The 21,737-nt window shown below is 54.5% G+C and overlaps 1 long non-coding RNA gene and 1 pseudogene across 1 annotated transcript; one reads left to right on the forward strand and one right to left on the reverse strand.

The window, feature by feature from the left end:
• Positions 1-21,737, reverse strand: part of LOC129405011 (uncharacterized) — a 195,889-nt pseudogene that overhangs the window by 66,573 nt on the left and 107,579 nt on the right.
• LOC129404921 (uncharacterized) lies at positions 1,161-13,571 on the forward strand. Its single transcript, XR_008630257.1, has 5 exons — positions 1,161-2,381; positions 3,215-4,004; positions 4,091-4,244; positions 12,962-13,310; positions 13,434-13,571. It is a non-coding gene; the product is annotated as an uncharacterized LOC129404921 (long non-coding RNA).

Consider the following 21,737-nt stretch of genomic DNA (forward strand, 5'->3'; position numbering starts at 1 on the left):
TGGAGGGTGGCAAAGCCAGGCTCAGCCCTCCCTGGTGCCTGAGGCCGAGGGACTGTGGGAGAGAGTGGGCGCCACCCATGGCTGCCGCGATAGGGATGAGGGACAGCCCCACTGAGCAGAGGGACAGGCAGGGGCACTGAGCGCTGGCAGAGCACCAGGAGGTGCTCTTGATGGAGGAAAGCCGTGGGCCGCAGAGGGGCCAGCCACAGCAGGGAGGGGGCCTGGCCCCCCTGCCCAAGGGGTGCTGTGCCGGAGGGCAGACCCCCCTCTGGAATGGGAGGGAGGTATCGTGGTAGGGAAGGATGGAAGAAATGGGAAATTATTGTCTCAAAAATGTAAAGTGGATGGATACTGGGATTTCTGAGCCTTGTGCAACAGAGGGAGGGTCAGGGAGAAGAACTCCCGTGAGCACAGGCGAGGTGGTGGTATGTGTGTGTGTGTGCGCACGTGTGTACGTTCATGTGTGTGTGTATTGTACATTTGCAGGTGTGTGCCTGTGTGGGTGCAGACTCTTGCTCATGTGCATGCATGCACACATACATGTGTTGTGAATGGGACTTGAGTGACCTCCGGCCTCAGCATCAGCAGGGGTCTGGGAAGGGAAACATCGTCAGGGCTCGGGCTTGGCGTGTCGCCGTGGCTGGGGCGAGGGCCGTCAGGATGGGTGGGAGCACAGGGGGTCTGCCCCCGTCCCGTGAGGCTCCGGGGCTGCTGTGCAGTGTCTTCCTCCCACTGGAACCCGGACGGGTGCCCCTGTGTGGCCACACGGGATGCCAGGCGGCAGCTGGAGACGGGGAGCTCGTGAGCGACTGGCAGACGGGTAAGAAGGGTGGTCCTGACAGTGCTCAGTGGGCTGCGGAGAGCAGCCTGACTGAGCCCTGCTCCCGCTCTGTGTGGGGCGTGGACGTGGTGCCCCAGACTCCTTAAGGCTTCCCTGAGGGACGTCGCCTGTTTGCGGGGAGGTGCGGACTTCTCTGCTGCTGCTGAGCCTAGAGAAAGGACACTCAGTGTCGCTTTCTGGACCACCTCTCTTCACCTTCTCAGTGTTCCTTCGTGAGGTGGAGGGCTCGTCTCCTGCTTGCTCTGGAGGGGGCCGGGGGCGTGCTGGGTGGAGGGTGTGGGGGTCGGTGTCAGTTTCCGCAGACGAGGCTGTCCTCGCCCCCAACCCTCAGCGAGACCCTCTCCCACCCCTTTCTCTCCGGCCTCCCCGGCGTCCCCAGGGAGGCTGGCGTCCGTCTGTCCTGACTTCTGGAGTCTGTCCTGAGGAGACGGCGGCAGGGGGCTCTTGACGCTGAGATCAGCCCTGCCTGCAGCGACTTTCTGATTGCTCCCGCTTGCCCCTGGGGCGCTGGACCCTTCTTGGCCGTGGCTGAGGCCTGAGGTCTCTGCTCAGCGCTGGGGGGCCGGGCCTGAGTGGGCCAGCACTGGGCAGTGGCTGAGCCTGAGCCAGGAGCCGGGGCCTCGCTCAGCGACGGCTGCTGGGGCTGGGCGGGCCTGGCCATGCCGTGAGTTACGGCGGATGCCGGACTCGGCTGTGAGGCAGAGAACTGAAGGGCAGCAGCCTCTGAGGAGTGGGGCTGGTGAGACGCCCCCCCCCCAGGTCTCCAGGGAGCTCCTCGGGGCTTTGCCCTGCGCCCCGCCCCCAGCCGGGCCGGTCACGAGCCAGACGGAACCGAGAGCCCCGAGAACCTGCTGCTTTGCCGCGATGCCCGGGCGGGGCCTGAGGCCCCTTACCCGCAGGGCGGGGGCGCTGCGGTGGGCCCCGCCGGTGCAGTGAGGGGCCAGGCCTGAGGGACCGGTCCCGGGTGGGCACCGCATCCCCGTTCCCGGGCACCGCGGGTCTGGGCAGTCCTGGCGCAGGTGGGCCCATCTCTGCGCATCCACTAGCTCTGCTGGGTCAGGCCTGAGCAAGCGCGGTCCCTCCACGGCTGCAGCTGGGGCGCCCGGGCAGGGGCAGGCCGGGAGCAGGTGCCAAGGCCTCCCTCCCTGCCCACAGGGGCGACGCCCGGGGAAGAAGGCTCACCCGGCCAGCGTGGGCGCCACTCCGGGCCCCTGGCCAGTACAGCCCGGTGCCAGGTGGGCACTGCTCAGCGCACCTGGGGCTGGCACCCTCGCCCACGGTTTTCTCAGCGCTTCTCCCACGGGCACGAGAGCCTCCCTCCATCGCCCTGTGTGGGCCCTCGCAGCTCCTCTGTCTCGCGGGTCAGCGGAACTCTGGAAGGTTTCAGAGCATCTGAGGAAAAGCCGCCTTTCAGAAACTTCGTGTCCGCTCCCAAACGCACGCCCACTTCAGTCACCCGTGATGACCGTCCATCAGCCCAGCTACAGGGGAGTCGCTGAGCAGGCCGCAGAGGCATCCTGCAGCCCTGCCCCAAGCTGAGGTGTGTGTGTATATGAGCTCAGAGCTGAGAGGGGTGTGTGTGTGTGTGTGTGTGTGTGTGTGTGTGTGTGTGTGTGTGTGTGTGTGTGAGGGATGGGGCTCAGGGCTCACAGGGTGTATGTGTGTATGTGGGAGTTCAGAGCTGAGGTGTGTGTGTGTGTGTGTGTGTGTGTGTGTGTGTGTGTGTGTGTGTGTGTGTGAGGAATGGGGCTCAGGGCTCACAAAGTGTATGTGTGTATGTGGGAGTTCAGAGCTGAGGGGTGTGTGTGTGTTTGTGTGTGTGTGTGTGTGGTGCTCAGAGCTGAGGGGGTGTGTGTGTGTGGTATGTGTGTGTATGTGTGTGTGTGTGTGAGGGATGGGGCTCAGGGCTCACAGGTGCCCACCTGTGGCCCCGTGGTGGTGCTGTATGTGGACGAGAGGTGTTGGCCGCAGTGACGCACGCAGACGACAGCGTGGGGGCCGAGGGCCAGGGACCGTGCGTGTTGGGACGGCGTTCGGCCTCCCACAGAAGCCTGGTCAGCCCCCGTGCTGTGGCAGACGCACACGGAGACTCCCTGGCGGGCTAGCCCTCTCCGAACCCCGGGCTGGTTCTCAGGACGGGCTCGTGCTCCGGAGTCAGGAGACAGCGGCCGAGGCGGATGCCCTTCTCTCCTCGGTGGGCCGCGGGGCCGGGGGCCGGGGCCCGGGAGTCCCACAGAGGAGAAGGTGGAGTGCGAGGGGCTGTGTGCGAGAGCACTGCCAGGGAGACTGTGGGGGAGGCTGTGGGAGGGGGTGCTGTGGGAGACCCCCGGGAGTCCCCGCCCCGGGGCTCCAGGCTGGTGCTGCTCCTTCCAGAGAGCGCCACGGCTGGGGCAGGAGCCGAGAATCCGTACGGACCCTGTCCAGAGAATCCGCACGGACCGGCCCTGTCCAGAGAATCCGCTTGCAGGAGCCGCCTCCCAGCCAGGCTCGGCACAGTGAACTCTGCACCCGCAAGCTGTGCTCCCGCATGGGGCCGGTGCCAGCAGGAGCCGCCGTGCCAGCCGTTCTCGCAGTCGCCGCCCCCGCCAGCTTGTTCTTTCCTCTCCGGAGCCGAGCGACTCGGGGACTGTCGGGGGCCACTGGCTCTGCTCACAGCCCCCAGCCCCGGCGGGCTCTGGGCCGGGGCCACAGGGGCCCCACCTGCCAGGTGCACGGGCACCCTGCCCCTTGGCCTCTCGGGCCAGCCCACACAGGGGGGGGGCTGCCGTCCTGCAGCAACAGTGCCCGCCCCCGGGGGGCCGCCCACCCGTCCTCCCGCAGCTCACCTCCCTGACGCTTCTCTCAACCCAGTGCTCAGGGCCCGCTTCTCCGGCCCAAGTTCCCAGGTGACCGGCCTGGCCAGTTCCTGCTGCCCCACCTGTCCTCTCTGCTCTCTGTCTGGTGTGCAAGGTGGGTGGCGCCAATGTGGACCCCACCTCTCACCTCCACCCCCACTGAGACTGCACGAGGTCGCTCATGGCTGTCTCAGCTCTGGGCGTCCGCGAGAGCCGGGAGAGGCACCACTGGGAGCCCAAAGCTGCCCCCCGCCGCAGTGCAGGGGACTCGGGCCGGCCGGGACCAGGGGCCTGGGGCACATGTGCGAGGATGAGGACTCAGAATGCAGGTACACTTCATCTGTGTCCAGCTCCCCGTGTCCCACCCTGCAAGCCTGGGGGGACATGGAGTAAACGATGACATGGTTTCTTTCAGCCCCTGGTTTGATCAGCTTTGAAGAAGGAACGTGCGACGCCTGCCACTTTCTTGTCCCTGTGGATGCACCTGCGACAGGCAGCTGCTTGCGCCCACGTTCTCAGGGACGCTCCTGCTTCCTGCCCAGAGCACCGTTGCCTTCAGGACGCGGGGCGTAAGGAGTTGGGAATTATTTTCAACTCTTAATATGTTTTTTGGTTGTGTTTGGAAAGGGTTGTCATTGATTCTTCTGTAAAATGGGGAGAGGTGTTGGTAGGGGAAAGCCCGATTTCCTTTGATGTGAGATTTTATTAATGCTGCAGCCTCCATACTCACCTCTGGTCTGTCAGTTTCTGTTGCTTTGCGAGTAGGTCTTGGCCGAGTCTGTGCTGGGAACTGATCCCACTCTAGTTGCCCCAGCAATCGGCATTCAATTGCTCAGTGTCTCATGCTCCTTTCAGTCCGCTCTGATTTCCTGTTTGGCTGGGCCATCTCTTATTTCCCAATTTCTCTCTGAAAAAAGCATCTTTTAGTTGTGTTGGGATAACTTCCCAACCTCTGCTCTCCACATCATCATTTCTGCTGTGGTTTTTGGCATTTTCTTCTTTCAACTTGGGTTGGGTTTAGCTCGCTTCTTTCCCCCTTGTTCCTTGATGTATAATATTGTTTATTTCAGATATTTCTTTTAAAAAATGTATCAGCATAGTTGCTTATCCCTATAAACTTCCCCTTGAAAATGCTTTTGCAGCATCCCATAACATAAAAAGTTATGTATTTTGTGTTTCCATTTTTGCTTGTTGCCAACACATACACAAACATATGTGTATACATTTACATATTCATATGTTTGCTTTTTGGGTCACACCCAGTGATGATAGGGATTACTTCTGGCCCTGCACTCAGGAATTATCTCTAGTGGTGCTCGGGGACCATATGGGTTGCCAGGGATCAAATTTGGGTCGGCTGTGTGCAAAGCAAATGCCCTATACACTGTATTATTTCTCCAGCCCCAGTTGCCGATATTTTAAAATTTCCCTTTGGTTTCTTCTTGGATCCAGTAAGGGTACATTAGGACTGTGTTGTTTATTTGATTTAATTACAGAATATTTGCCTTTCTTACTGTGGGTTTCTATTTTCATGTTACTGTGCAGAGATATGACACTCCATGTAATTTCTATCTGCTGGAGCAGCAGAGACTTCATGTGCCCCAGATGTGAACTAGGGAACATTCTCCATGGGCATGAGCAAGGCCCTCTGCAGCATGCCAAAGCCTGGAGAGGCCTGTCTGTCTGACCCACGTGGTATGCACAGGCTCTTTCGGGGAGTAGATTAAGGAACCTTCCTCTTGCCTCTCTTTAACCCTAATTCAAAACTGAACAACAACCTAACCCTAATAATGGCCCTAACTTTGACCCAAGTCCTTACCCTAACCATGGCCCTAACCTTGAACCTATCTCTAACCCTAACCCTAACACAAACACAAACCCGAGCCCTAACCCTAACATTAACATGAACTCTACCTTCATCCTAACTGAACCCTAAATGAACCTTAACAGTAACCCTAAATCTAGCCCTAATGCTAACCCTAATGTAACCAAACCTTAGCCCTAACCCTAGTCCTAACCTTAAAGCTAACCTTAACCCAACCCCAAATCTTCATCCTAACACTAACCCAAAACCAAACCCTAACCCTAATCCTAACCCTAACCCAATCCTGACCATAACCCTAACCCTAACCCAATCCTGACCCTAACCCTAACCCAAACCCAACTCTAACCCTAATCCTAACCCTAGCCCTTACCCTAACCCTAGCCCTAACCCTAACCCTAACCCTAACCCTAACCCTAGCCCTTACCCTAACCTTAACCCTAATCCTAACCCTAACTCTAGTCCTAACCCTAGCCCTAATCTTAACCCTAATTAGGGTTAGTTCTAGTTAGTTCTGACTAGTTCCTTCCATTGGTTCTGTTTGCCTCTGCTGTGCTATTCTGGCTGCACCAGCACTGGGCACATGGGTACTGACATGGTCATATCTTCCTGCTGAACCGGCCCCTTTCTTGTTTCTCATGCATGTCTTCCAGTTTACAGTCGTACGTGGGTAGCCAGCTTTGCTCTCTCCGGAGGCCAGGTGCTTGGATGTCCTTTGGCTCTTTCCACCTTCAGGTTCGGGTATCCTTAAAGCTGGAGGGTGTCTCCCGCAGGAGGCTGATCATTTCCTGTCTTTGTTTTCACCGGCGGAGACATCTGTCGACTATAATAGGATCTGATTCTCGGCCTTGTAAGCTCATGAGCGTACAGTAGGCCCATTGATCGCTTGCTGGTTTGTTTTCCCACCTTTCTCCCCGGCTTGCTCCTTTGTGATTTGGGGAGCGAACGTGGGGTTCTGCCTCCGTGTCTCTGTGTACATATTTCCCCTCTCCACTTTGCTTTGACAGCAGCTTGGCCTTCAGAGCCCCAGGGCCCCCTTCTTGTGCGCCCACCCCACAGTGCAGTTTGCATCCCCCATGCCACACATCGCCCGCTCTTATCATTAGAGTGCTCTCACGCCCCATTGACTGCCCCATAGGGCCGCTGGGAGTGTGTGTGCGTCCCCTCCTCCAGTGGGGTTCACGGCAGCCCACAGCCGCTTTGCCGCTGCAGCTTCTCCCGTGGCACCCCAGCCCGGAGAGCATGCTGGGGCCACGGTGTCCTGCTCATGCCACTCTGGAGGGGGCAGCTGGAGCTCCCACAGCCAGCCCGTGCCTAATTAGCGCAAAGCAGTTCATGGACGAGAAGTGTGTGCTCACCCCCCGAGAGCAGTGTTTAAATGAAGTGGGGGAAAAGAAATAAATAAAATACATTTATTAGAGTTTGGGTCGAAAAGTAAATGACCAGGTCAGACCCTGAGCGACAGCTATGGTCAGCTGAAGGAGCACTGATTGCGTGTCCATCCTCAAGCCCCTCGGCACGTGGGGAGAGGCCGGAGGGAGCTGTTGGGTTGACGAGAGAAGCAGCAGGTCGATTCTGCAGAGTTCTCCATAGAGTCTCTCAGGCGGGGACTGGCCAGCGGGAGATTTGGGAGAGGGAGTGTCCGGCCGGAGGGTGGACGGCAGCCAGAGTTGACCTGTGTCAGAGCCGCAGGGCTCGGGCGGAAGCTCCTGTCTAACCTCAGAGACAGATGTCCTATTCTGCCTCAGTTACTACGCGAAGCCCAAGGACAGGTCTGAGTGGCCCTCTCCTCGGAGGCCCGTCTGCTCCACAGCGGCCTGGCTGGGCAACCTTGTTCGCTGTGATCACAAATAAATTTCGGTGTAATGATTTGTTGGATGCTTTCGTCCAGATACCAAACACGCGGCCGAAATGTGCCTCTGTTCGTTCCTGGCTAAGTGTGCGACCAACCACAGCTCTCCTCGGGGGAGGCGTGTGGGGAGCTGACGTCAGCCCGGAAAAGAAATCACCAGGAAGAACCCAGCAGACAGTGGATGATCAGGGCGTCTGTCTGTCCCTGGGGGCTATGTCCAGAGCCCGTGGCTGTGGCGGGAAGGCACTGTGGCGGTGCTCGGGCAGGAGCAGGGGACCCTGCTGAGTCTCCAGCCTCTCTGTCAGGGGACACCTGGCCCTTTCCCCCTGCACAGCCTCCTCAGCCTCCCCCCCCCCGTCTCAGCAGACTGGGCTGTGCCATGTCCCGGCATCCTGGCCAGGGTGTGGAGGGGGACCCGCTCTGTGCTCCCCCGCCACCCCTGCTGCTGGTCTGCGTGCAGGCTCTGAGCCGTGGGCTGCATGCCCTGCCTCACTCGGGGAGACGTGTTGTCCTCGAAGAGTGCCAGAATCATTGTCAGCCCCGAGAATAACGCATTCGGATTCACAGCATGTCTATTATTTAAACCTGAATTATTCCAAGTTGTCATGAGGTTTGAACATAAGAATGGTCTGAAAGAAAGTGCATAATAATAATTAATTTTTCATCAGAGTACTAACTGATGTCTCGTTTGGGAGGAATCCCACTTTGGTTGACATATAAAGTGGAGATTTGAAGAGAAGAAGCCGTGAAGGTGTCTAGAAGTGATCGCCATGAGTAGCAGCAGGGGAAACTATTCTAAAATAACACAATCGAATTGTGATCTTATCAGTGCATATTTTAAGCTTTTTCTCAGTATCTCTCTCCAGTCGCTCTTTTCCAGACAAAACTGCTATTAACAGATTATCACGTGGAGGAGGTGTAAAGAAATCCATTTTTCACTTTAGTATCATATGATTCAGTACTTTTGTAATTTAAATTTCCATAATCAAAATCTAGTAGAAAACTGAGGATCTAAATTTTCTGGGTAATTGCCTCAATTCTTCATTGTATTTATAGAGCTTTAGACTGGCTCATAAGCAAGGGAGAGAAAATTGAATTGGAGAAATACATTGTATGCAGTTTCGTACAGGCATGTATGCCAGTGATAGTATGTGTGTGTGCACACAGGCAGGTTTTTGTACATCTGCGTGTGCATGTGCATGTGCACACATGTGCAGGTGACTGCATGTCTGTGTGCCTGTGTATGCAGACTCAGGAGTGTTGGAGGCATATACTGGTGTGAGCATATGAGAATGTGTGAGCCCGTGTGCGTGTACAGGCATACAGAGTGTGCACAGCTGTGCATGTGCGAGGACATGGTTGTGCACACGTGTTCGGGAGCCTGCATGTCTGTGTGTGCAGGCGCTGGCATGAACACCGGTTGAGGAGGGTGCAGCGTCCTGTCATCAGCCAAAGCAGGTTAAAGGTCACGTGTACTTTGAGTGAAAATATGAAAAACTATCTTAGATTCAGCGCTGCTTACAAAAATGTTCTTGCAGATGGGGGAGCTTTTCAAACCCTTTATTTTCGGTGCTGTGGTTTACAATATTGCACTTGGGAGGGCGCCCTGCATGCAGCATTCCAGCCCCACTCCCGGGCAAAGTGTCTGCTTCCCCCCGCTTCGTCCTGGTGGGGCAACCCCCCAAGGGTGATCTTCCCACTGAAGGCCAGTTCTTAGGTTCTGCTGCCTGTGGGCGTTTCATGTCCCCTGCTCTGTTCCTTTAACCCCCGTGTGAGAGGTCATTCTGTTTCTCTCTCTCCTAACTGATTCCCTCCACGTGATACTCTTCTGATCCACCCATGAAGCAGTAATTGCATGATTTCCTCCTTTCTTAGAACTGACTCAATTTTGCTGTGTACCATAATTTCTTCATCCAGTTATCTATTTGTGGACACCTGTTTTTTACCCCCAGGTTTGGGCTACTGTGAAGAGTGCTGCAATGAATACAGGAGTGCAACTGTCTTTTCTGAATGGTTTTTGGCCCTTGGGGTAGATATCAAGAAGTGGAGTTTCTGGGTCACGTGGAAGCTCAGTTTAATTTTGCTTTGAGAAGTATTTTCCACAAACGTTGTGCCATTGACGTTCCCACCAGCAGTGAATGTCCCTCCCGACACTGGTTGTTTTGGTTCTTTGTACCGTGTGCATTCTCTCTGCTGTGAGATGCTACCTCATTTTGCCTTTCATTTCCCTGAGGTGAAGTGACGCAGACAGAACAGCTTTTTCATATGTCTTCTTGGAGGAAGTTCATGTTCATCTCTTTACCTCACTTTTTGATGGGGAATTTTGTTTTCTTTCTTGTAAAGTTTTACCATTGCTTTATATATTTTGGATATTAACCCTTTCTCAGATGAATGGTGGGCAATTTTTTTTCAAGTCCCCGTGGTGTCTTTTTATTCTGGTCATTATTTCTTTTGTGGTTCAGAAGCATCTTTGTTTTATATAGTTCCATTTGTTTATCTTTGCTTCCATTGCTTGGTCAATGGCATTGAACCCTTGAAGAGACTCTGGATAAGTTGTCATGCCGACTTCAACCTATGTGTTCCTCAATATAGCTTTGCATTCAGGTATAATATTGATATATTTTATCTAATTTTGGGGGGAGCACCGGCCTGGTGGTGCTCACAGTTTATTCATGGCTCTGTGCTCCTGGTGGGCATGGAGCACCACGTGTGATAGCAGGCTCAAACCTGGGCCAGTTGCATGCAGAGCAAATGCCCTGCTCACTGTACTTTTGCTGATCCCATCTTCAACCCATTTTATTTGACTTTTGTGCATGGTGTTGGGGCTGAATTCGTTTTTATTTGTATGTGACCTGGCATTTTTCCCATTACCCTTTTATGAAGAGATGTTCCTTGGACTTATAAGTTTAATTTCATTGATCTGAAAGTCTGTCCTTATCACAGTATCACATTGGTTTGATTACCATAGCTTAAAATAATAGGTTGAAGTTGAGGAGATAGAAGCCTCATATTTTCTTTTATTCAAGTATTTCTTTGGATATTTGGGAGACTTTTAAACTAAATTTCAACAGCATTTAGTCTATGTCTTTCAAAATGCTATGGGTATTTTTTACAGGGACTGAGTTGAATCCATATCATGCAAAATGGCAAGATTGTCATTTTGACCATCTTGATCCTTCCAGAACCTGAACTGGGATATGTTTCCATTTCCTCTGTCTTATTTTATTTCTTTTAGTAGTGATGTATAGTTTTCTTCTTGTAAGTCTCTTACCTATTTTGTTGATTCCCAGGTATTTGATTTTCTGAGGTCCAATTATGAATTGTTTAAGAAAGATTTCTCTCTCTTCTATTTCATTCTTTGCATATAGAAAGCCATGGATTTCTGTGTCATGATTTTGTAGCCTGCCACCTTGATGTACAAGTCTGTTTTTTTCTAGGTGCTTTTTTGGTAGCGTCTTGGGGTTTTCCAAGTATAGTGGCGTGTCATCTGCAAGCCATGAGTGGGTGCTGGGTCAAGCAGGTCTTTAGCACTAACTGTAGCCACAGAAAGGAAACAAGGAGCAGACCCAGCACATGGCACCCTAACGGTGAGCCAGCCCCGAGCCAGCCGGGCTGCCTGTGCCTGGGAGAGGCTGTGCTGCGATGCCGGGGGCCTGGCAATTGGTTGAGAAGAGCTTTCCTGGTTGGTCCTCGGGAACAGAAGAGTTTGCAAGTCAAAAAATGATTTAATGTTGAAACATGATGAGCCACAGCCTTGTAAAAAGTGGGAACACAGCTCAGCTCCCGAGAAATAAATGAAACACAGCACACTCCTCTCAGAACTGTGTGCTTAGCACTCATTATCTCTAATGGGTCCTGGACGGGCTGGGGGAAACAGAGGGTCCCTTGAAGGCCCCTTCCGTGATCCTTCTTCGTCTGCCGATTGCGTGAGATGCAGACCTTTAAGTCTAAGTGGGAGTTTTCATCCTCATTAAGTGGTAGCGAGAGCAAATAAATAATAGCGTGATAATTATTCTGGTCTCTGGGCCAGCAAAATCAAGCATTTCTTCCTTCTTCCCACAAATTGTATGGACTAATTGTACGAGCTGTCAGAGTTAAAGCCAGCATTTCAGACACAATTATTTCCACGAGACTAGTCTTCCTACCACGTCTTCCCTCAGGGTTGCTCTGTGGAAGCAGTCCACACGGATCTGAGGAGCCGCCCCCACAGCAGGCCGAGGCGGGGGAACAGCCGCAGGGCCCTGGTCTGGGCCTTGCCAGGCCCCATGTGAACACAAGATAGAGTGAATGCAGCCTCACTTTCAGTAATGCAGTGAACATGAGGCGGAAGGAGTGCAGCCTCACACTCAGTCATGCAATGAACAGAAGACAGAGTGAATGCGGCTCACATTCAGTAATGTAGTAAACATGAGACAAAGTGAACACAGCCTCACTCAGTAATGCACTGAACACAAGCCAGAGTGAACACAGCTTCACACTCACTAATGCAGTGAACACGAGATAGTGAATGCAGCCCTACACTCAGTAATGCAGTGAACACAAGCCAGAGTGAATGCAGCCCTACACTCAGTAATGCAGTGAACACAAGCCAGAGTGAGCGCAGCTTCACACTCACTAATGCAGTGAACACGAGATAGTGAATGCAGTCTCACACACTTTTCCTGGTGACCCAAGCACAGCTCCTGGGAGCGACCTCTATGTCTGTGTCCTGGACGAGTGGGTTCCTCTGGCTCTTGGTTCATAGGCCTTGGACAGCTTCTGCCGACAAAGCCCCAGGCCTCTGCACACAGTGCCGGGTGCGAGCGGGCGTGGCGGTGTCTGAGGGTGAGGCCCTGGAGGCTTCTGAGAGGGTCCAGAGGCACAGGGACAGAGCAATCAGTGGTCCCTGGAGAGTTTCTCTTTGGAAGCTCAGGTAGTGGGAGCAGGGAGGCCCCGACGCCTGTGCCTGCTGTATGGGCCGTGTGGAGGGCAGGTCTCCCCGCCTAGCCGGCACGCTAGCGCCCTGCTGAGTCGCACATGCACACTCACCTCGGCCTTTAGACCGGGCAACTCCTCACGGCTGCCCCGGCTGCAGGCACTGCAGGCCCAGCAGAACACGCCTGCAGCAGTTCGAGAAGTCACTGCCTCTCAGTGGGTGAGCGGCCTGGCCCTCGGCTGGCGGCCTGAGGCAGCGCTGTGCTCCCCGCAACCCTGCCAGGCCCGTCGGTGCTCTGCACAGTGGGTGGCCGCCACAAGGTACCCTCAAGGGACGGCCCCGGGGATCGGTTTCCTGGCCCCCCAAATGCACTGCAGCGTTCGATCATTGATCAGTCCCTCAAGAGGGTTAAGCAAAGCTCAGCAAATATTTTTAGCTGATTTCTCAGTTCATATTCCAGTAGGGTTTTGTGCTTTAGAACGTGAAAAGCCATTTTAATACAGAAATGTTTAATGCTGAACTATTTGAATCACTGCATTTCTAAATAATTGCAGCATAATATTATCAAGTGTATTTTTTATCTAGGTGGTCTTTATGTATCTAAAAGCTTCCCTTCAGCATAAGGGAAGCTATTGCCATGTTTGTTTTTATGGATTTAGGTCCAAATAGTTAAGGTTATTTTAAAATTTTCTTTCAGAGTGTAGACATCATGTAGGATGCCTGGTCACACAAGATTCCCAGTAAAGAGGCATTTCCATCAGCGAGGAGCACCTAAGGGAGAGAACTTCATGTGATTGGAGTGTCCAGCACTTCGATCACTCACAGAATTTGGCTAAATTCCAGCCCCAGCTGGACCCTGACTGTGTCTGTCATTGTTGACCCCGCCCAGCACATCAGGCCTCCCCCCACACACTGTCCTCTGGCTGCAGGCCTCGCAGGCGGACGTCTGGGGGCCTCCGTTCCTCCACTCACACTTGTACGGAGGCTCGAGCATCAGCCCTCCGTGCTCCTGCCCGAGTGATGTTCCGACCTGCCCTGGAGACTCGGTAATTGACATCCAGATAGTTTTGTCTCGGGAACAGCATTTATCTGTGCGTCCAATTTTCATTTTCGTCTTCATCTGCAATAACTTTCAATCAAAGTCAGATTCTTTGCGCCTTGAATCTTAGGTTCCGACGAGCCTCCCCCGCCCGCCCGTGAGCCGGCCCGCTCTGGGCCTGCCTGCCTGCCTGACCCGTGCCGAGGTTCCGGCTTGCTGCCCCTGATGAGATTCTGCCCCCCTGCTTCTGCCTGGCCACGTGCTGTCCCTCGTTATCACCTCAGCACTTGCCACTGGAGTCAGGCCTTCCACGACTTCCTAAATGGGCATAAACATGGATTTTTCTGGCCTTGTCTGTGCAGCGTCATTAACCATTCTCTGTGGGAGCTGCTGATCGATATTTTACTCATTTACCATTTCACATCCTTTGTTAAATTCAGTAGTTACCAGCAGCTCTGACCCGAGTCCGCCGGCCCTGTGAGCGAGACAGCTTGTATTAGGCCAGGGGTGGGTCTGTGCGTCAGACCCTGAACGCTGCAGTCAGAGGGGGCGTGGGGGCGGTCGTGCCTGGGAAGTCTGGGGCGATTCCCCGCTGCGAGACTCGGACCCCACGACTCTGCCACGGCTGCAGGATGGCGTGTTTGAGCTTGGGTCTGTTGCGCACACGTTTCTGTGAGGCTCGAGAAACGCACCACAGAGAACACAAATAACATCACGGGCAACAGAACCAAACATCGACCTGACCTGCACGTCTTGGGGCTTCTGGGAGGGGGTGCCCTGCGGTGCCCCGAGGCCTGCAGGAGGGGCTGCAGCCGTGAGCCGAGGCTGGGCTCTGCGTCACGGCCCAGCCACCCTTGGGTGCAAGGAGAGACCACGCTCCTTGAGTTTGGATGGAATGGGGGAGAGAAAAGTTAATTTTGGAAATAAACACGAGCCCCCCAGCCCCCCTGCCTCCCCCCCGCTGAGCTCTTTTGGCAGTGCTCCTGAGCCCACTTGGTGCCAAATGTTGACTCATCGAGTCGCACATCGACTCAGGGACTATTTCTGTGGTTTGTGTTGTCAGGCCCAGGAGTCTGGGGGCTGGAGTTTTGTGCTGGGAAGTTGGGGGCAAGACCCCAGCAGAGGTGTGGAGAGGGCGCGAGTGTGCAGTGGGGCTGCCTCCCACCAACCTGCAGCTGGACTTTGGGTTTGGTTTGTTTTGGGGTCACACCCAGTGGTGCTCAGAGCTCACTCCTGGGTCTGCACTTAAGGATGACCCTGGGGGGGTTCAGGGAACCATTTGGGGTACCAGGGAGGGGCCAGGTAAGGAAAGGCAAGTGCCCTGCCCACTGCACAACGGCTCTGGCCCACGGGTGGGAGTTTATTTATTTTTGCTTCTTTGGGGGGGGAGGGCGGGGAGCATGCCCAGCGATGCCCAGGGGCTACTCCTGGCAGTGCTCAGGGGACCGTATGGGAAGCCAGGGATCGAACCCAGGTCATGGTGGCAGAGTGCTGTGTCTCCCGTCTGAAATCTGGCTGCTGTGGTTCAGCAGGCTGGAGCCTTGGCTACGGCTCTGCCAGTGGCTGGCACGGCCGCCTGTGCGGGTGATGGTGTGCAGAGGGCTGCACGCCCCCACGCCAGCCACAGCGCCACAGCCCAGGGGGAGCTGGCAGCACTCACAGGCCCACAGGCCGGCCCACGGGGGCGTGTCTTCTCTGAGGACCCCCACCGCCTCGCCAGGCCGAGAGTGTCTGGCCTCCCCTGTGCTTCCTGAGCGGCCACGCCGTCTGTGGGGTGTCTGCAAGCTGCGTCAGGCGTGTTCGGCCGGCGAGGCCCGGATGCTCAGCTCTGAGCACCCGAGGCCGTGGTTGGCCAGGGCAGGCCCCGGCTGCAGTCTCCCCGCTGAGCCCCTGAGAGCGTCCTCAGAGATGAGGGGTGCCGAGGGGGCTGGGACGTGCTTCCAGCAACACTTGCTCCTTCCCTGTGAAGTGCGTCACATGGGAAAGCAAGCGCAGCACAGTGTCCACTCAGCCGCCCAGCCCTCGGGACTTGGGGCTTTGTTAGATGCGGACGGAGGAGCTGGGCTGTGTCGAGGGGTTCTGGAGCAAGTAGGGCCCAGCAGAGAGGCTTCAGCCTCTGGCCTAGTGCCTCGAGCGTGCGGGGAGCGGTCAGTGGGCTGGCCAGCCTGGGTCTCTGGCAGGGCAAGCCCATGGGGCAGGGTGAGAAGGGGTGGGAAGACGCAGGAGGAGGCACGGGGGAAGCTGCCTTCTCAGCCCCCAGCTGGACCCGGGAGCTCCCCCGGGAGAAGCACACGTAGCCATTGGTGTCCACTGCACTGTCCAGTGGATCTGGAAATCGCTCACTTGCAGGCACCCTGGGAGACGGTCGGTCCTAGGCTCACTCTGCACCCGTGGCCCATTCTGGCCTGCTCCTGCCACAGGCTGTGTCCTGGGGACTTAGCGGGGAAGACCATGGCGAAGAGTTGCAGGTGGAAATCGTTGTTAATTGTGATTACCGCTCCCCCACCTTCCCGTCATTAATTGAGTCCTATTGGCCCATCCTAATAAGTCATAGGAGACATCTTGTGAAGCCGTGTTATGTTAACTGCGTAATAAACACACCTAAAAATAGCCAAAGTGCCCTCTCCTCAATCATGCCTACTCGAGCCCTATTGGCAGGCTCATAATTGCCAAGAGTTGGCTTTAATTAATAGAATACATTTTAATGTAATTAATAAGTTGAGTTCTTACTGGCACTCTCAGCTGATTATGTACTTTGAGTGGTAAAGATGCAATTTGCATGTTATTAAAATAATCAGAAGGACTTGAACAGAAGAAGTAAGGTAACATTTAATTTTAGCTCACTTAAGTTGTTTTGTTACCCGGAGCAAAATGAGTGCAGACAATTATGCTTTATTAAGAGTGGTGGCGTGGTCTGTGGACCCCGTGGTCAGCCCCTGGGCGGTGGGTGGTCATGTGGCCGAGCCACCCGTCTCCTGGCCACTCCAGAGCTCTGCACTGCCCCTGCCCCACCCTCCTGGTGCCGCTCTCGGCGGAGACCCTGGTGTGGGCTGACAGTGACCGGGCTGGCCTTGCCCAGCTGCAAGGGACAGCTCCGGGGCCTGAGCAGCCCCAACTGGCCTGGGGCAGCTCAGAGGCCAGGGTGTTGCCGGGCGGCCGTTGGGGTCAGGGGAGAAACTTGTCCACGTGGAGCCTGAGTAGAGGGCAAGTGGGCTGAGCCCAGGCCGGACCCCCGGTGCCGTGAGTGTCCCTCCGACAGAAGGCAGCAGGGGACACTGTCCTCAGGCAGCCCTGACAGCACGGAGGGGAGAGCAGCCCCTGGACAGTCCCCCGTCAGCACGAGGGGAGAGCAGCCCCTGGGCAGCCCCCGGTCAGCACAGGGATGGGCAGCCCCTGGACAGTCCCCCGTCAGCATGAGGGCAGCCTCCTGGAGAGTCACCCCAGGTCACAGCACTGCGATAGCACCCTGGGCAGCACCCAGGGCTGTGGATGGCCCGTGTGTCTGGCACAGCACGGATGGGGGTGCATGGCCAGTGTCTGGGCAGCACCCCACAGCATGGCCAGCAGAGAGCTGGGTCTGTACCACAGTGGCCTGGTCATCCTGGGCTGGTGCTGCGGGCCCCTGGCAGAAGGAGGATCTCCGACCCGGGGAGGGTCTTCTCTGGCCTCTGCTCTGCTCTGCTCACCCGCTTCCTCCATGCTGTGGGCCCCTCTTAGCACGTCAGGAAGAGTCCCGATGGCTGAGTTACAGAAAACAGAATTGCGTGCAGCGTCTGGGAGGAGCCAGGCCCAGGTCCGAGGGTGTTTGACGGGAGCGTGTTTATGCCTTTGTGTTTATATCTCGCAAAGGGCTGCACTTTTAGGCGCTTTTAGAAAAAGGATTGGCTGTGTTTATTTAATCCATCTAGTTTGTGAAATGTAACTTCTAAATTTTGCAGAAATGTGACCTTCAAAATGGATGCAGCTGAAGCTTCTTGGGACTTCCAATAGGCAAATATCCCGGTGGTGTACAGCGTGCGGCCGCGCGCCCGAGACGCTGTTCCTTTCATGTGTGACTGAAGCAGCCGAGACCCTCGCACGGTCCCGCTGCAGAGATGTGTGAACAATGAAGATGATTTCCAGACAACTTATCCCCAACTAATACCTTTTTGGAACATAGATATCAGGCGTATTTTTAGAACAGTGAAAGATAATTTTCAGAAATCTCAGCCCAGCATGGATCGGCAGCCTGCTGGCGCCCTGCACCATTGTTATCTGAGCAGAAACTTCCCCGAAGAGCAAGTGGGCCTCACCCGCCAGGCTAATTGAGATTATTCAAATCTGCAGAATAGCAGACTCCAGCGTCACTCCGAGAACAGGCCGCAGTCAAAGAGTCACGGTAACCCCTCCCCTGTGGGTGAGAAAGTTCTGGAGCCGGTTGTGTCTGGCACGAGCTCTGGGCCGCTCTCTGCGTTAGACCGAGAGCAGCCTCAGCGTCTGCCTCCAGTGACCACGGCCTGGAGGGTCTCGTGGGGCCCTGCGGCCAGCACTACCCCCTGCTGCCACCACGGCGGGGCCAGCGGGATGGAAGGCGGTCATCCTTGCTGGGACGGTTTGGCCTGGGGAAGGACACGAGGCTGAGGAGGGTCAGACAGACACTCAGGACCGGAGGCCGGCAGCTGGTGGACACGCGGGGGCTCTCCCCTCCCACAGCTGTTGCTCAGTGACCACCCAGGCCTGCCGGAGTGTCTGCCCAGGGTGGGGATGAGCCTTCCCTGCAGACTCCGCTGCGCCCATCCCCCTGGGAGTCCTGCTGAGGACGCTGGTGTCCGGTCACCCCAGGGTTCTGTCCTCACAGCTGCTCGGCTCCCCCCCAATCCCTTCCTCCCAGGACACTTGGGCTGTTGTCAAGAGTCCCGTGCCGGGCCCGGGTGCTGGCCTCTGGAGGGACAGCGTGGCTCTCAGCCGTGGCGTCTCTGCTGACGGGGGAGGGGCCCTGGGCCTGGCGAGGATCTGGGGTTCCGGCTGCCTCGCGCAGGTGCAGATTGTGAGCTCCAGAAGGGGCTTGAGCCGGCACCCGGGGCAGGGCTTTCACCCAGGAACTCATGAGGGAATAGATATGGTCCTACGGAGAGGCAGGGATCATTCTAGAAATATGGTCACCACCACCCTCCCTCCCCGCGTCGCCTGGCCTGGTGCTCCTGCCCCGTGAGCCCTGGGAGAATGCCTGAGGTCAGCAGGGCCCAGCGAGAAGACAGGACCAGATGGGCTGGGACCGTGGTGTGGAGTTGTTTCGTATTCCAGTGTTTTCCCTGGCTGTAATGAACACAGCGCATCTGTAGGAGATGGACAGATCACATGTGATTGAATAATCTGGCCTTTCTTCCTCCCGCACCTACCCGGGAGGTGCCACCTACGAGCCAGGGATCGCAGCGAGACTCGCCGTGAATCCACACGGGTGGACCTTTCCCTGTGCTGGGGGACAGTTTGCTTGATGAGGCAGGAAGGGATGGCAAAGAGCCCTCTCGAAACCATAGATCGGATAATTAGAGGGAAGCTTTTCTCTGGTCTGAAAAGTAATTGTTGGCAGGTGCACATATCAAAACCAGTGCCAGAATGCATAACGCTGAAGAATGATTATTCCCCTTATCACAACTTCCCTCAGTAACTCTGTCAAGTTCTGCCCAGTGATTATACAAAAATAGATAATAACACAGACGTATTGAATTGTGCCTCTGGATAATTGCATTGTCATATTAAGCCATTAAAATACTGAGTTGTTATTTGCACAGCTTCTTGGACACAAAAAGAATCAGACCATCTCTGAGTAGGGACCGAGGAGGCTAGGACCGGCACGTGCCGCCTCCACTGGGTGCTCCGCGGGACGAGGGCTGGTGTGGGTGTCCACCGGTAGCCACTCATAGGCTGCCCGGTGCACGCACCTCTGAATGCCTTTGTGGTGTTGCCCCAGACACGCAGTGACAGTGTTGACCCGGAGTCCGGTAAGGGAAGGCATTTCTTTACCAGTCACAAGGTCCAGTGAGAATAGACCCATTGAATCTGAACAAGCTTGTGTAAACTTCACTTGTTCGTTCCAGACATCCGTGAGCCATGCAGGCTGCAGCCCTGCCTCAAGCACAAGGCTCTCTCGCTTCTGCGTGGGGGATGCGTCCACACAGCCTGGCTTCCTGTCCCGCTGAGCTCGCTTCCTCGTCTTTTCCTACAGGACTTTGGGCTTCTGAGTTCTTCCCTCGTAATGTTGATCTCATAAATGGTTCTTCTGTGTTTCCTCTTCGACTCCCAGAAAGGGCCTTGAGGAGAATTTATGTTCCTTCTTCCTTAACCCTGGGAGAACTCAGCGGCAGACGCACGTGACCTGGGCTTTTCCTGGGCTGACTCAGTGGCCGCGTCCTTTATTTGCCTGCTAAGATCACTCTTTCTCTCGGCAGATCACGGAGACCTAGGAATCATCTACCTTTTGTTGCTTTATCCAGAGTGTTGTCTTGTGTTTGTTCAGTGATCTTTCAGGTTCTTTCTCTTCCTAGCATGTCATAGTACTGTCTCCTCTCCCAGTTTTTAAACCTTGTTTAATCTCTTCTTATAATTTTGGTAGAAATGGTGACTTATACATTAATCTGATGGCGGATGAGTAGACAATGGTGTGATGGTTCACACACACAGTGAAACACTGTGATCACAAGGAAGGGAGGAATTTAGTTCACTGCCACCTGGATGCAATATCGTGTTAAGTGAAGTAAGTCAGAAGGACAAATACTGGATGTTGTCACTACTCCACTAGATGAGTAACACCTAAGGGTGGGTGTAGCCTTGGCCCTAGATTATAGAAATGGAAATGCCAGGGGAAGAGATGAGAGTAGGGAGAAGCAAGAAAAATCTGTCTGAAATTAACCCGGGTCGAGGTTGGGGGCCTTTGGCTCATCTCGGGAGGTATTTGTAGCAATCTAAACCGGTAGACCCAATATCACGGTGGAGGTGGGGCCCAAGCTACAGTGATTCAGCTTAAAAATGTATCTGTTGCGGAGATGAGTTAGGGGATGGGAGGGGGTTGGGGTTATTGGGTTGGGGGACGGATGTGGTCACTGGTATCGGGATTAGGGGTTGGATATTGTAGGCCTGAAATTCTGTTGTCAAAATACTTTGGAAATCATGGCGACTAATTTCTTTCTGAAAGCACATTTTATTTTAGTGCATTAAAATTTTTTAAAAATTGAATCACCATGAGACAGCCCATTACAAAGCCATTCATGATTGGGTTTCAGTCATACCGTGTTCCAACACCCGTCCCTTACCAGTGCACATTTCCCAGCACCAGTGTCCCCAGATTCCTTCTCACCATCACCCCAACTCCCGGCCCCCAGCCTACCTCTACAGCGGGCACCTCTTTCTCTCTCTTCTCTCTCCTCTCTTCTCTCTCCTCTCTCTTCTCTCTCCTCTGTCCTCTCCTCGCTCTTCTCTCTTCTCTCTCTCTTCTCTCTCCTCTCTCTTCTCTCTTCTCTCTTCTCTCCTCTCTCTTCTCTCTTCTCTCTTCTCTCCTCTCTCTTCTCTCTTCTCTCTCTCTCTCTCTCTCTCTCTCTCTCTCTCCTTTCTTTGGGAATTGTGGTTTGCACTACAGATACTGAAAGGTGAAATAAGTCAGAAGGGGAGGGACAGATGGCATTCATTTGTGGTATATAAAAATAATTAGTGTTTTTCTTTAACTGATTTTATTCCCTAATTTGTTCATTTTTACTTAAATTCTCTCATATCTCCCTTTTCTGCAACCTCTGGCTTTAGTTTGTTCTCTCTCCAATTTTCTGAGGAATGGTTTGGTTGCGTGCTGCCTTATACTGACATTTGTACTGTTCGAATCTTCCCCGCAAGCACTCTTGCTGCTTCCCACAAGTTTTGGTATTATGCATTTTTGGTTTAATTTTTCTCAAGAAATTTTCTCTGTAGGTCTCTCCCCAATACATTGTTATTTGATGGGGCTGGAGCGATAGCACAGAGGGTAGGGCATTTGCCTTGCACACGGCCGACCCGGGTTCGATTCCCAGCATCCCATATGGTCCCCTGAGCAGTGCCAGGAGTAATTCCTGAGTGCAGAGCCAGGAGTGACCCCTTTGCATTGCCGGGTGTGACCTAAAGAGCAAAAAAAAAAAGAAAAAATACATTGTTATTTGAGGGTTTGTTGTTTAATTTTCACACATTTGTGGATTTTCCAGTTTCCTTTCTTCTACCGATGATTGTTCCGTTTCTGTGTGTCCAGAAAAGATCTGTGTCTACGTATCACCGGGTGGTGCTTAATGCTCTGTACTCCTGTGCTTCCCTCTGCCAGTGAGTCTTTTTGCTTTTTGCTTACTCCACTGTTCCTGGTTATCAGCCTCTGGTTTTAACTCAGAGAACTGCCCTTGTCGTTTCTTAGAGGCAGGCCGAGAGGGGCTTCCTCTCTCTGTGT

Source organism: Sorex araneus, chromosome 5 (genome assembly GCF_027595985.1).
Source record: "Sorex araneus isolate mSorAra2 chromosome 5, mSorAra2.pri, whole genome shotgun sequence".
Classification (NCBI taxonomy): Eukaryota; Metazoa; Chordata; class Mammalia; order Eulipotyphla; family Soricidae; genus Sorex; species Sorex araneus.